The sequence below is a fragment of the Pelophylax lessonae genome (genome assembly GCF_965119305.1).
Source record: "Pelophylax lessonae genome assembly, chromosome: 12".
Classification (NCBI taxonomy): domain Eukaryota; kingdom Metazoa; phylum Chordata; class Amphibia; order Anura; family Ranidae; genus Pelophylax; species Pelophylax lessonae.
In genome coordinates this window covers 218,785,542-218,802,027 of record NC_138779.1, presented here as the reverse complement: position 1 = coordinate 218,802,027, position 16,486 = coordinate 218,785,542, and positions in this window count along the sequence as shown.

Below are 16,486 nucleotides of genomic sequence, written 5' to 3'. Positions count from 1 at the left end.
TCATGTGTTCTTGGCTGGTGTTACCCAGGGACTGTCTTTTTCTAAGAGAATACTTCTAACGACAAACCAGTGGTGGTTCTACATTAAATTGCTCCCCAGGCAAGACTCCCTCCCGGGCCCCCCCCCCCCCAAAAAAAAAATAACATGACAACATAACAATAAATGCAGAGTGCCACAGTATTGCCCCCAATAAATGCAGAGTGCCACAGTATTGCCCCCAATAAATGCAGAGTGCCACAGTATTGCCCCCAATGAATGCAGAGTGCCACAGCATTGCCCCAAATAAGTGCAGAGTGCCACAGCATTGCCCCCAATGAATGCAGAGTGCCATAGCATTGTCCCCAATAAATGCAGAGTGCCACAGCATTGCCCCCAATAAATGCAGAGTGCCACAGCATTGCCCCCAATAAATGCAGAGTGCCACAGTATTGCCCCCAATGAATGCAGAGTGCCACAGCATTGCCCCAAATAAGTGCAGAGTGCCACAGCATTGCCCCCAATGAATGCAGAGTGCCATAGCATTGTCCCCAATAAATGCAGAGTGCCACAGCATTGCCCCCAATAAATGCAGAGTGCCACAGCATTGCCCCCAATAAATGCAGAGTGCCACAGTATTGCCCCCAATGAATGCAGAGTGCCACAGCATTGCCCCAAATAAGTGCAGAGTGCCACAGCATTGCCCCCAATGAATGCAGAGTGCCACAGCATTGCCCCCAATAAATGCAGAGTGCCACAGCAATGCCCCCAATAAATGCAGAGTGCCACAGCAATGCCCCCAATAAATGCAGAGTGCCACAGCATTGCCCCCAATAAATGCAGAGTGCCACAGCAATGCCCCCAATAAATGCAGAGTGCCACAGCATTGCCCCCAATAAATGCAGAGTGCCACAGTATTGCCCCCAATGAATGCAGAGTGCCACAGCATTGCCCCAAATAAGTGCAGAGTGCCACAGCATTGCCCCCAATGAATGCAGAGTGCCACAGCATTGCCCCCAATAAATGCAGAGTGCCACAGCAATGCCCCCAATAAATGCAGAGTGCCACAGCAATGCCCCCAATAAATGCAGAGTGCCACAGCATTGCCCCCAATAAATGCAGAGTGCCACAGCAATGCCCCCAATAAATGCAGAGTGCCACAGCATTGCCCCCAATAAATGCAGAGTGCCACAGCAATGCCCCCAATAAATGCAGAGTGCCCCAGCATTGCCCCCAATAAATGCAGAGTGCCACAGCATTGCCTCCAATAAATGCAGAGTGCCACAGCAATGCCCCCAATAAACTTTTAAACTCAGAATTCTGACTTTTTAATCTCAGAATTCTGACTTTTTAAACTCTGAATTCTGACTTTTAATCCCAGAATTCTGACGTTTAAACTCAGAATTCTGACTTTTAAGCTCAGAATTGTGTTTAGTAAAATTTTGGCATGGTCCAAACTTGTAATCTCAGAATTCTGACTTTCAAAGTCAGAATTCTGTAAAAAAAAAGCTCAGAAATTTTTGAAAAAAAAAAAAAATGTTATGATGGCCCCAGTCTGGCCCTCCTAAAGTCTGAAGGACAATATTCCAGCCCTTTGCTTATAAAGTTTGGAGACCCCTGCTATAGAGGGATATGCTTTGTTCATATTTCATTTTTCACCCTCATTAAGTCTCTGCATCATATTGCATAGTGCAGGTCAGTGCCCACACTTGTAGCTCTCTTCCAGCTGTCTGTCTGCCCCATGTTGGCACCAGTGATAAGCATAGATGTGTTTGGACACAAGTCTGAACCCGCCTGAGCTATGCCAGGAAACTGTCAAAGCCAAGACCCAATGGGGCAGCAGAGGAATTCCCCACCCTGCAGCTGCAGGCATACATGCCCCTTGCATACATGCAGCTGTCAGGCTGGGAAACTTGCCACCTCCAATGACAGTCTGTCGGTTAGGATAGCTCAGGGGGGCTCAGACACCAAGTCATCCATAATTGATACTATATGCCTAAGGGTTCTTGTACAAGGGCGCCAAAAATGGCCCATTTCTGCATTTATGTGTTGTTTTTTTTAACTTACTGTAACCGAATGCAACCAATGGCTTTCAATGGGTCTGTACACGCAAGTTTATAAGTATCAGTAAACTAGCTCCGTGTTTGGATCAGTCAAACAATATACAGTGCCTTGCGAAAGTATTCGGCCCCCTTGAACTTTGCAACCTTTTGCCACATTTCAGGCTTCAAACATAAAGTTATAAAACTGTAATTTTTTGTGAAGAATCAACAAGTGGGACACAATCATGAAGTGGAACGAAATTTATTGGATATTTCAAACTTTTTTATCAAATAAAAAACTGAAAAATTGGGCGTGCAAAATTATTCAGCCCCCTTAAGTTAATACTTTGTAGGGCCACCTTTTGCTGCGATTACAGCTGTAAGTCGCTTGGAGTATGTCTCTATCAGTTTTGCACATCCTTTCCTTACTAACACATTACCCAGTCCATACCAGTATAGATCCTAACGCATTACCCAGTCCATACCAGTATAGATCCTAACACATTACCCAGTCCATACCAGTATAGGTCGTAACGCATTACCCAATCCATACCAGTATAAACTCTAACACATTATCCAGTCCATATTAGTATAGATCCTAAAACATGCCCAGCCCATACCAGTATGGATCCTAACACATTACCCAGTCCATACCAGTATAGATCCTAACACATTACCCAGTCCATACCAGTATAGATCCTAACACATTACCCAGTCCATACCAGTATAGATCCTAACACATTACCCAGTCCATACCAGTATAGATCCTAACACATTACCCAGACCATACCAGTATAGATCATAGCACATTACCCAGTCCATACCAGTATAGATCCTAACACATTACCCAGTCCATACCAGTATAGATCCTAACACCATACCGAGTCCCTATCAGTATAGATCCTAACACATTACCCAGTCCATACCAATATAGATGCTAACACATTACCCAGTCCATACCAGTATAGATCCTAAAACATTACCCAGTCCATATCAGTATAGATCCTAACACATTACCCAGTCCATACCAGTATAGATCCTAAGACATTACCCAGTCCATGCCAGTATAGATCCTAAAACATTACCCAGTCCATATCAGTATAGATCCTAACACATTACCCAGTCCATAGCAGTATAGATCCTAACATATTACCCAGTCCATGCCAGTATAGATCCTAACACATTACCCAGTCCATACCAGTATAGATCCTAACACATTACCCAGTCCATACCAATATAGATGCTAACACATTACCCAGTCCATACCAGTATAGATCCTAAAACATTACCCAGTCCATAGCAGTATAGATCCTAACATATTACCCAGTCCATGCCAGTATAGATCCTAACACATTACCCAGACCATACCAGTATAGATCCTAACACATTACCCAGTCCATACCAGTATAGATCCTAACACATTACCCAGTCCATACCAGTATAGATCCTAACACATTACCCAGTCCATACCAGTATAGATCCTAACGCATTACCCAGTCCATACCAGTATAGATCTTAACGCATTACCCAGTCCATACCAGTATAGATCCTAACACATTACCCAGTCCATACCAGTATAGGTCCTAATGCATTACCCAGTCCATACCAGTATAATCCCTAACGCATTACCCAGTCCATACCAGTATAGATCCTAACACATTACCCAGTGCATACCAGTATAGATCCTAACACATTACCCAGTCCATACCAGTATAGATCCTAGCACATTACCCAGTCCATACCAGTATAGGTCCTAACGCATTACCCAGTCCATACCAGTATAGGTCCTAACGCATTACTCAGTCCATACCAGTATAGATCCTAACACATTACCCAGTCCATACCAGTATAGGTCCTAACGCATTACTCAGTCCATACCAGTATAATCCCTAACGCATTACCCAGTCCATACCAGTATAAATCCTAACACCATGCCTAGTCCGTATCAGTATAGATCCTAACACATTACCCAGTCCATACCAGTATAGATCCTAACACATTACCCAGTCCATACCAGTATAGATATCCAGCATGAGATTTTTCCCCCTTGAGATCTGATGTGTTTTCAAAGTGTTCCTTTCATTTATTGAGCAGTGTATATATATACAAAAACCAGTGTTGCTGGTCAATATTTAACATGTGTAAGTCACACCTCCTTCTCAAACAAAATATTTTATAGCTAGAAGAATTTTTTCTTTCATATAAATGTTTGCTCTTCACTGATTGTACTTGTTGTGTTATTCCCACAGGAACTTTCTTTCAGGAAGGTCCGGTGTTCATATATCAGTACCGTGTACAAAGGGCCCGAAGGCTTCTCTGGATCGCCTTGTGCAGTGTTTTGAAGTATAACTAAAGGCAATTTTTTTTTAATAGAGTGGAGATGGATTAGACCCCCTGTCGGATTTTTATTGTTTTCTGGGCCCCCCGTTAACCACACCTGCTGGGCACTTTCACCCCTTTCCTGCCAGGGCCAATTTTCAGCTTTCAGCACTGTCATACTTTGAATGACAAGTGCGCAGTCATGCAACACTGTCCCCATATGACATTTGTATCTATTTTTTTCACACAAATAGAGATTTCTTTTGGTGGTATTTAATCACTGCTGGGGGTTTTTATTTTTTGCTAAATAAATGGAAAAAAACAAAAATGTTAAAAAAAAAAATGAAAACTTTTCCATAGTTTGTTATAAATATTGCAAAGGGTAATTTTTCTCCTTCACTGATGTGCACTGATGAGGCTGCACTGATGGGCACTGATGAGCACTGATAGGCTACACTGATGGGCACTGATGAGCACTGATAGGCTACACTGATGGGCACTGATGAGCACTGATAGGCTACACTGATGGGCACTGATGAGACGGCACTTGTGGGCACTGATGAGACGGCACTGATAGGTGGCACTGATGAGCACAGATAGGAAGCACTGATGGGCAGCACTGATGAACTAATAGGTGGCACTGATGAGGCTGCACTGATGGGCACTGATGAGCACTGATAGGCTACACTGATGGGCACTGATGAGACGGCACTTGTGGGCACTGATGAGGCTGCACTGATAGGTGGCACTGATGAGCACTGATGGGCAGCACTGATGAACTAATAGGTGGCACTGATGAGGCTGCACTGATGGGCTACACTGATGAGACGGCACTTGTGGGCACTGATGAGACGGCACTGATAGGTGGCACTGATGAGCACAGATAGGAAGCACTGATGGGCAGCACTGATGAACTAATAGGTGGCACTGATGAGGCTGCACTGATGGGCACTGATGAGCACTGATAGGCTACACTGATGGGCACTGATGAGACGGCACTTGTGAGCACTGATGAGGCTGTACTGATAGGTGGCACTGATGAGCACTGATGGGCAGCACTGATGAACTAATAGGTGGCACTGATGAGGCTGCACTGATGGGCTACACTGATGAGACGGCACTTGTGGGCACTGATGAGACGGCACTGATAGGTGGCACTGATGAGCACAGATAGGAAGCACTGATGGGCAGCACTGATGAACTAATAGGTGGCACTGATGAGGCTGCACTGATGGGCACTGATGAGCACTGATAGGCTACACTGATGGGCACTGATGAGACGGCACTTGTGAGCACTGATGAGGCTGTACTGATAGGTGGCACTGATGAGCACTGATGGGCAGCACTGATGAACTAATAGGTGGCACTGATGAGGCTGCACTGATGGGCTACACTGATGAGACGGCACTTGTGGGCACTGATGAGACGGCACTGATAGGTGGCACTGATGAGCACAGATAGGAAGCACTGATGGGCAGCACTGATGAACTAATAGGTGGCACTGATGAGGCTGCACTGATGGGCACTGATGAGCACTGATAGGCTACACTGATGGGCACTGATGAGACGGCACTTGTGAGCACTGATGAGGCTGTACTGATAGGTGGCACTGATGAGCACTGATGGGCAGCACTGATGAACTAATAGGTGGCACTGATGAGGCTGCACTGATGGGCTACACTGATGAGACGGCACTGATAGGTGGCACTGATGAGCACAGATAGGAAGCACTGATGGGCAGCACTGATGAACTAATAGGTGGCACTGATTTTTATTGTTTTCTGGGCCCCCCGTTAACCACACCTACTGGGAACTTTCACCCCCTTCCTGCCAGGGCCAATTTTCAGCTTCCAGCGCTGTCATACTTTGAATGACAAGTGTGCAGTCATGCAACACTGTCCCCATATGACATTTGTATCTATTTTTTTCACACAAATAGAGATTTCTTTTGGTGGTATTTAATCACTGCTGGGGGTTTTATTTTTTGCTAAATAAATGGAAAAAAACAAAAATGTTGAAAAAAAAAACGAAAACTTTTCCATAGTTTGTTATAAATATTGCAAAGGGTAATTTTTCTCCTTCACTGATGTGCACTGATGAGGCTGCACTGATGGGCACTGATGAGCACTGATAGGCTACACTGATGGGCTACACTGATGAGACGGCACTTGTGGGCACTGATGAGACAGCACTGATAGGTGGCACTGATGAGCACAGATAGGAAGCACTGATGGGCAGCACTGATGAACTAATAGGTGGCACTGATGAGGCTGCACTGATGGGCACTGATGAGCACTGATAGGCTACACTGATGGGCACTGATGAGACGGCACTTGTGGGCACTGACGGGGCTGCACTGATAGGTGGCACTGATGAGCACTGATAGGAAGCACTGATGAACTAATAGGTGGCACTGATGTGCACTGATGAGGCTGCACTGATGGGGTACACTGATGTTCACTGATGAGATGGCACTTGTAAGCAGTGATGAGACGGCACTGATAGGTGGCACTGATGAGCACAGATAGGAAGCACTGATGGGCAGCACTGATGAACTAATAGGTGGCACTGATGTGCACTGATGAGGCTGGACTGATGGGCACTGATGAGCACTGATAGGCTACACTGATGGGCACTGATAAGATGGCACTTGTGGGCACTGATGAGGCTGCACTGATAGGTGGCACTGATGAGCACTGATAGAAAGCACTGATGGGCAGCACTGATGAACTAATAGGTGGCACTGATGTGCACTGATGAGGCTGCACTGATGGGCACTGATGAGCACTGATAGGCTACACTGATGGGCACTGATGAGACGGCACTTATAGGTGGCACTGATGTGCACTGATAGGCTACACTGATGGGCAGCACTGATGAACTAATAGGTGGCACTGATGGGCACTGGTAGGCGGCACTGATTGGCAGCACTGGTGGGCACTGTTGGGACTGCACTGATAATCAGTGCAGATGTCTCTTTTAGAGATGCCGGTTATCGGCTCTCTTCTCTAATCCTCATGCTGTTAGCATGAGGAAAAGAGTGCCGAATAACTGGCATCTGTTTACCGCCCTGATTAGCTGTGATTGGACACAGCTGATCACGGGATAAAGAGCCCCTCATTGGTCCTTTACCGTAATCTCTGATCAACAAGGCCTGGACGTCACTGTGATTACAGAGCGCGTTGCCCACGCCCAGCAGCGGGCGCGATCACGGGACGCCGTCATATGATGGCGTCCCAGAACTAGACAAACACGCTGTAGCAGTCAAGTGGTTAAGAAGATTCGCCCTCTCTATTTCTCCTGTTTACCATTATCATTGAAAGTGAAAGTAGAAGAAAATCTAAAATTTAGGGTTGTCCCCAGAAAAGTAATAGAGGGGAAATCTTCCAATGGGGCCACTAGTTCTGGTGCCCTGGGGAATTCCCTTAATTTCCAGGGATTTCCTCTCACTTCCTGTTTAGCTAAGGGACAGGAAGTAAAGGAAAATCTCCCCAATGGGACACAGATGGCAAAAAAAAAAAAATTGACAGGGGTTATAACCCTCCATTACTTTATCGAAAATGTAAAAAAAGTTTTGCTTATAGTTCTACTTTAACTACCCACAGTAGTCACATATGCAATGCAATAAAATAAATGTGCTGCTCATATGATGATGGGAAACAAGCAGTTAAACCTCTCAGCAGCAAAACAATTTAATCCCCAGTGAAGCCCCAGACTGAAAGTCCTCCTCGTTATTTCTGGGTGTAGCAAGATGGCGGATCTGTGAGTGCCTGGTCAGGTAAGGCTCTGGGTCTCTCTGTGTAATGAACTGTAACACGGGTGGATAAAGCACTTTCAGCTTGGAGATGTTAAACTGGCTACACACTATAAAATCTGATTGTACAATCTCCTTTAGATGAACAAAGTAATATGAGGAGGACCCTACACAGTTCATTAGGCTTGCATCCAGGCATGCCGGTCTATGGGATTTTGTGTCATATTGTATAGTGCTGCCATCAGAGGGGGGCATCCCATACACATGTAAGGGGCCCGGGCATCCTGAAGGGCCCAGCCACCCAGCAGGGTCAGGAGATGGCAGAGATGTGAGGCCCTGGAGAATGTTTGTGTTTAAGCCTGGGGGGGGCCCAGGCCTAAAGCTTTGTAAGGGGCCCCAGAGTTTCTGATGGCTGCCCTGTGCAGCCCTACTCAACCAGGGTTCCTCCAGAGGGTGTTGGGGGTTCCTTGAGTTGTTGCTATTTAAACTCCCATTTGATGGTGCCTGCTTAATTCCAGGCCCAACACCACTTGACAGAGCCAATGGCATGACATCCATTGATCTTTTTGGGTGTCTGTTGGCCATTGTAAACTAATAAGGAGCATTCTTCCCATTGGCCACCAATGTAAGGAGCATTCTTCCCATTGGCCACCAATGTAAGGAGCACTCTTCCCATTGGCCACCAATGTAAGGAGCATTCTTCCCATTGGCCACCAATGTAAGGCGCATTCTTCCCATTGGCCACCAATGTAAGGAGCATTCTTCCCATTGGCCACCAATGTAAGGAGCATTCTTCCCATTGGCCACCAATGTAAGGAGCATTCTTCCCATTGGCCACCAATGTAAGGAGCATTCTTCCCATTGGCCACCAATGTAAGGGGCATTCTTCCCATTGGCCACCAATGTAAGGGGCATTCTTCCCATTGGCCACCAATGTAAGGAGCATTCTTCCCATTGGCCACCAATGTAAGGAGCATTCTTCCCATTGGCCACCAATGTAAGGGGCATTTTACCAATGACCCCCGATGGAGTAATATTATCGGTTCCTTAAGATCTAAAATGTATTTCAAGGTTTTCTCTGGAGTAAAAAGGTTGAGAAAGGTTGGTGTTCTGGACATTTTATAGATAGGCAACTCCTATCTTCATACTGATTAGTGGTTCCAAATTAACCACTTTACCACCGGAGGATTTTCCTGCTTTACGTCCAGGCCACTTTTTGCAACTTGGCACTGCGCGACTTTAACTGACAATTGCGTGGTCATGCAACGCCGTACCCAAACAAAATTTACGTCCTTTTTTTTCCCACAAACAGAGCTTTCATTTGGTGGTATTTGATCACCTTTGCGCTTTTCATTTTTTGCGATATTAATAAAAAAAGAGCGAAAATTTTGCGAAAAAATTGACATTTTCTATTTTGACAGTTAAAAAATATCCAATATATTAAATTTTTGTCATATATTTAGGCCAAAATGTATTTAGCTACATGTCTTTGACAAAAAAAATTCTCAATGAGCGTATTTTTAACCACTTTAAGACTGAAAGGTTTTACCCCATTCCTAACCAGGCCATATTTTGCGATTCGGCACTGCGCGACTGTAACTGACAATTGCGCGGTCGTGCAACGCCGCACCCAAACTAAATTTACGTCCTTTTTCCCCCACAAACAGAGCTTCCTTTTGGTGGTATTTGATCACCTCTGCACTTTTCATTTTTTGCGATTAATAATAAAAAAAAGAGCGAAAATTTTGCGAACAAATTGACATTTTCTACTTTGACAGTTAAAAAATATCCAATATATAAAATTTTTGTCATATATTTAGGCCAAAATGTATTTAGCTACATGTCTTTGACAAAAAAATTCACAATGAGCGTATTTTTAACCGCTTTAAGACCGGAACATTTTACCCCATTCCTGACCAGGCTATATTTCGCGATTCTGCACTGCGTTACTTTAATGGACAATTGCGCGGTTGTGCGACACTGTACCCAAAGTAAGTTGATGTCCTTTTTTTTTTTTTCCCCACAAATAGAGATTTCTTTTGGTGGTATTTGATCACCTGTGCAATTTTTTTAATTTTTGAACAAAAGAGCAACAATTTTGAAAAAAAAAAATATATTTTTTACATTCTGATATATAACATTCCCCAAAAAAATTTTATGAATCAAAAATTTTTAACATTTTAGGCCAATTTGTTTTCTGCTACATATTTTTGGTAAAAAAAATCCCAATAAGAGTATTTTGATTGGTTTGCGCAAAAATTATCGCGTTTACTAACTACGGGAAAGATTTATGTCATTTTTATTGTTTGTTTGTTTTTTTCCTAGTAACTTGTACCTGCGATTTTTTTTTTTTTTTTTTTTTTTTTTTGGGACTACGACATTGTGGCGGACAGATCGGACCCCTAACTGACATTTTTGACACTTTTGGGGGTACCAGTGACATTACTACAGTAATCAGCGCTATAAATATGCACTCTTACTGTAATGACACTGGCAGGGAAGGGGTTAACTTTATTGGTGATCAAGGGGTTAAATGTATGCCTCATGCTTGCTGACGTGTGTGGGGGGAGGGGATTGTGTGACAGAGACACAGATCGCAGGTTCAGCTATGCTGAATCCTGTAATCTGTCACATAGGAGATCCGCCTGCTTTGTTTACACAAGCGGGCGGATTTCCTCACTCGATCCCCGACGATCGGGGAAGAGCGGCGGTGATCACCGCCTCTCCTCCCCTGGCCTGACTCACGCTGTATCTGAATACAGCGGGAGCGAGCCTCTGGCGGCGCGTGCACGCCGCCGAGAGAGGGGAGGGTCTGGTAACGTAGGTCTACGTCGCCAGACGATAACGAGCCACTTTGCCGCAGTAGCAGCTCATTGAGCGGTCGGTAAGTGGATAAGATCTGAAATGTATTTCAAGGGTTTCTCTGGAGTAAAAAGGTTGAGAAAGGTTGGTGTTCTGGACATTTTATAGATAGGCAACTCCTATCTTCATACTGATTAGTGGTTCCAAATTTAATATCTACTGCAGTAGGGAACAGACACACAAAAAGATACACTCCGCATCTTTCCAAAATAACTGTTCTGTATTTATTTGATGCAATTAAAGGCTTTTATACACAGGATTATGTAGGGATCACGTTATTACAATTGTACTTTTATGGTAACAAGGGGCGTAACATGTGCAGGCTGAATTCTAATCAGGACTCAAAAGAATGCAAACATATAATGAAAACCTTATTAGTGCCGTGTGCACAGGGAGTGCAGTGTGCAATACATACAAAATATAATACAATATTATACAGGATGTACAAATTTCCTTTACAGTTGGTATAGTGCAGAGGTCTCCAATCTATGGCCCTCCAGTTGTTCAGGAACTACAATTCCCATCATGCCTAGTCATGTCTGTGATTGTTTGAGTTTTACAATGCCTCATGGGACGTGTAGTTCTGCAACAGCTGGAGGGCCGTAGTTTGGAGATCCCTGGTCAGGGCCGCTGACAGGTGGGGACCACCAGCCCTCTTGTAGGGGGCCCGAGCACACAGGGGGGCCCACACAGAGAGAGGGATTAGTGATGGAAAACAAATACAGAAATCTTCCTCCAGCACCTGAATCTGATCTGTCCCTCTTCCTGCTATCAGCTTTTATCTGTTGAGAAAGACAGTCGTCCCTCACTAATCCCCCTCCCTTGTGTGGGACCCCCCCCCCTCCCAGCACTTATCTCTGCTCAGGAGTTTATTTGTAACTTTGTTTCTCTCTCTCTGTCTCTCTGATCTCTGAGCTCCAACTGCCCAGCCTGTATATTTTTCTCATCTCATCTTCTTTTTTATTTAACATCGTTTTTCTTTTTTAGATTTAGCAGGAATTATGCGAGTTATGTTTTATTTGTGTCTGCTAATAGTGATTTTGTTGTAATTTTAGCTAAATATATCTTTAATATTTTCTTGAGGGGGCCCTGCCAGGTAGTCTGTACGGGGCCCCGCGATTTCTAACAGCAGCCCTCTCCGTGGTATAGTGTAGGGTCACCTTTTGCACACACGGGTGTAAAGCTCAATATACATGTTATAATCTAATCGCAATCTCCTTTATGGTGACTACACCTTATCAATACTATTATTGGTTTGCGACTAGGGTTGCCACCTCATCCCTTTAAAACCGAACACATATTATTTATACAGGTTCTGTGGCTGATTAGGGTGGTAATTAAACTCAGTGCCTTACCTGCATTAAATTAGCCTAAGAACCTGCGTAATTAATGTGTTCGGTTTTAAAGGGATGAGGTGGCAACCCTATTTGCAACTGAACTGATCAAATTAAAATTGAAACCCTAAGGCCCCTTTCACACAGGCGGACCATTCAGATCCGCCTGTTCTTTTTTTGGCGGATCTGAACGGTCCCCCATGCATCTCTATGGGGGATCTGATGTCAGCGGAGACATGTCTGCTGACATCCGATCCGTCAAATCTGGATGGAGGGAAACCCTATTTTCCATCCATCCAGCGGATGGGATCGGATGAGAACGGACCGACGGTCCGTTCCCATCCAATTTCCCCTATAGAGATGCATGGGGACCTGACAGCTGTGTCCACACACAGCGCGGAGACACAGCTGTCATCCTCCTGCTCATCGGGGGATCGGCGGCTCGATCCCCCCCGTTGAGAAAAAGGAGTCCATCCGACGGACGGATAGTGTGAAAGGGGCCTAAGGGCTCTTTCACACGGCCGCTCTGATTTTTTTTTTTTCAGGGACACGGATGACACTTGTGTATGTCCGTTTATCATCCCATCCATTTGCAGATGATATATGGACATAATGCATGTCTATGGGGATTGCGGATGACACCGCTGATGTCAGATTTTGCGTCCTTTCCGTTTTTTAAACGGAAGAAAAATAGGGTTCCGTTCCAAAAAACGGAACAGAACTGAAAGGACGAAAATCAATCCCATTGACATGCATTATGTCCGTTTTTTCATCCGCAAAAAATGGGATGAAATACGGACATACGGAGCGCCCGTGTGAAAGAGCCCTAAGACCGACTGTTCAGAGTTGATTGGCTGCGGTTGGATTTTGTTGGCTGCTCAGTACAGATTAATTATTATAATTTTTGATTGTTTAGATTTACGACTGACTGTAATTTCAGGTGATCACCGGGTGCACAATGATACCGTATGTGTTGCATCGTTCAGTTGATGATTGCTGGTTTGAGAACCTTCCTAAAGTATCCAATCAAGCCATTGCACTGCATAGTAATTGGAAGATATAAAAGGGAATTGCTCACTCAGATTGTAACATCCGAGAACAGTTTAAACAGATTTCTGTACTACATAAAACTTGTTGAAAGCCACTAGTAGAAGTGATGGTGGCAGAAACTTTACCAATTGGTGGAATCTTTCTATAAGTTGATCTGTTTGCAGGAAAACTCACTTTAACCTTTTAAATTCTTCCTGCGATTCTGATGTTTTATTGCAGAGTTTGGTTGCTGAACCCCAGAGGGACTTATCGTTTTTCAGGATGGAGCCTGGCCCGTCCACTGCCACCATTGAGCAGAGAGAAGAGCTCACTGATCATGAGGAAACTTCAAAAGATTGTGTTATTACAGGTAGAGTCAGCACACAGTCTGGGGGGGGGGGGGTCTTTCTAGGGCCCTACATGTAGGTGGTGCACAGTTTTGCTAGGGGTCTCAGATATTTCTAACCTCTTAAGTCCGCATTAACTGCCTCCCACCGCTGTATAGACCAATGACAGCAGCGCGGGCGGCTCTTGTTCTGGGACGACGGCCTATGATGGCGCCCAGTTTAGCCGCTATTGCGCGGCTTATCCCTGGGACACGGTGCAACCACGATCTCGGCAAAGAAAGGCATCAGTAATGCATACCTGCGCGCCATGTCCCTGGGACACGGTGCGACCACGATCTCGGCAAAGAGAGGCATCAGTAATGCATAGCTGCGTGCCATGTCCCTGGGACACGGTGCAACCACGATCTCGGCAAAGAGAGGCATGAGTAATGCATATCTGCGCGCCATGTCCCTGGGACACGGTGCGACCACGATCTCGGCAAAGAGAGGCATCAGTAATGCATAGCTGTGTGCCATGTCCCTGGGACACGGTGCAACCACGATCTCGACAGAGAGGCATCAGTGATGCGTTTCTGTGCCACCTATCTGTGTCCATTGGTGCTGCATATTCGTGCCTCCTCATTAGTGCAGACTATTAGTGCAGCCTCATCAGCACACATCAGTGAAGGAGAAAAATTACTAATTCTAGAACATTTTCTGACAAACTATAAAGTTTTTTTTTTTTTTTCAATATTTTGTCTTTTTTTTTTTTTTGGTTTAGCAAAAAATTAACCCAGTGGTGAATAAATACCACCAAAAGAAAGCTCTGTTTGTGTGAGGAAAATGCTAAAAATTTCATATGCGTACAGTTTTGCATGGCTGCGCAATTGTCATTCAAAATCCGACAGCGCTGAAAACAGGCCTGGGCTGCAGGGGGGGGGGGGGGGGGGAAGTGTCCGGTATTTAGGTGGTTAAACAAGCTCTCTTTTTTTCATTTATTTTTTTTTTCAGCCTCTATACACTGCAATGTACTGGATCTGCATCCTGGAAAATTATTTCCTTGCTACAATGTTGCAAATTATTTGCCAAACCTGCAACATATTTTGCTACTGAAAGTATTTTTTTAAGACCGTAGAATCCTGAAAGTAACTCCAGTAATAAATTGAAAATCTGATTTCAAACACTTGCGCTGTCATCTGGTGTTCACTATGACAAATTCACTTGCCGTTTTTCTCTTCCAATGACCAAGTCATTGCCAAGGCTGGAAAAATGTCAAAGTATCAGTTACAGCAAATTAAGTGGGACAATATACCCCGATGGTCAAAGGTTACCCTGACCATCACGCCTAGATGAGGTTGTTTAGTATTTCTTCCAAAACCATGGGCAATAATATTGATTGAGTTGCCCCCGTTGTGGTTTGAATAGTCCCCACTACTCTGGGAAGACTTTCCACAAGATTTTGGAGGGTGCCTGTGGGCGTTTGAGGTCAGGTACTGATGTCGGATGAGAAGACCTGACTGACCATTGGTGTTCCAATTAATCCACAGGTGTTCGGTAGTGTAAAGGTCAGGGCTTTATACAAAACAGTCGAGTTCCTCCACACCAAACTTGTCAAACCATGTCTCTTTGTACACAGGGGCACAGTCATGGTGGAACAGAAAAAGGTCTTCACCAAACTGTTACCACAAGGTTGGAAGAACACTCTCCAAAAAAGTTATTTACAAGACTTTGGACCATCGCACTTATACGAGCTTGTTGGACATCCCACTTCAAAACCATGACCATTAATATGGAGCTTCGCCTCCGAAGTAGTACAGAGTCGTGTCGCCATAGTGTGAACCGACTCTTAGAGGTTGTCTGTGGGATTTTGTGTCCATTTATGAGGTTAGGTACTGATGATGAAGACCAGGCTCACAGTCGGTGTTCCAATTCATCTCAAAGGTGTTCAGTAGGGTTGAGGTCAGGGCTCTGTACAGGGCACTTGAGTTCCTCCACACCAAACTGGTGAAACCATGTCTTTATGCTTTTTAGGCTTTGTACACAGGGGCACAGTCATGGTGGAACAGAAAAGGGTCTTCACCAACTGTTACCACATGGTTGGAAGAACACTCTCCAAAAAAGTTATTTACAAGAATTTGGACCATCGCACTTATACAAGCTTGTTGGACATCCAACTTCAAAACCATGACCATTAATATGGAGCTAGCCCAACTTTGTGGCTATAACATCCTCCACTTTTATGAGAAAACTTTCTGTAAGATTTAGACTCGATTCACACTGGCGCGACTTGTCAGCCTGACAGTCGCGGTCCATTGACCGCTACAGGACCCGTTCTAATAGGTGCGACACAAGTTGCCCCAATTTAGAAAAAGGGTCCTGTACTACTTTAGGGGCGACCTCGGAGTGACTTGCATCGACTTCAATTATATGAAGTCCGTGCAAGTCGCCGGCCAGTCACGGTGCACGGGACTTCAGAAGTCGCCCCCGAAGTAGTACAGAGTCGTGTCGCCATAGTGTGAACCGACTCTTAGAGGTTGTCTGTGGGATTTTGTGTCCATTTATGAGGTTAGGTACTGATGATGAAGACCAGGCTCATAGTCGGTGTTCCAATTCATCTCAAAGGTGTTCAGTAGGGCTGAGGTCAGGGCTCTGTACAGGACACGAGTTCCTCCACACCAAACTGGTGAAACCATGTCTTTATGAACAACCACAAGAGGTGGTTTCTGCGGGAAGTATGGTGGCTTTCAAAAGACTCTTAGACGTACATCTCAAGGATCAGAACATTCAGGGGTATGAGAGATGATTACGGCCACACACACCTACACAGGTTGTACTGGATAGACT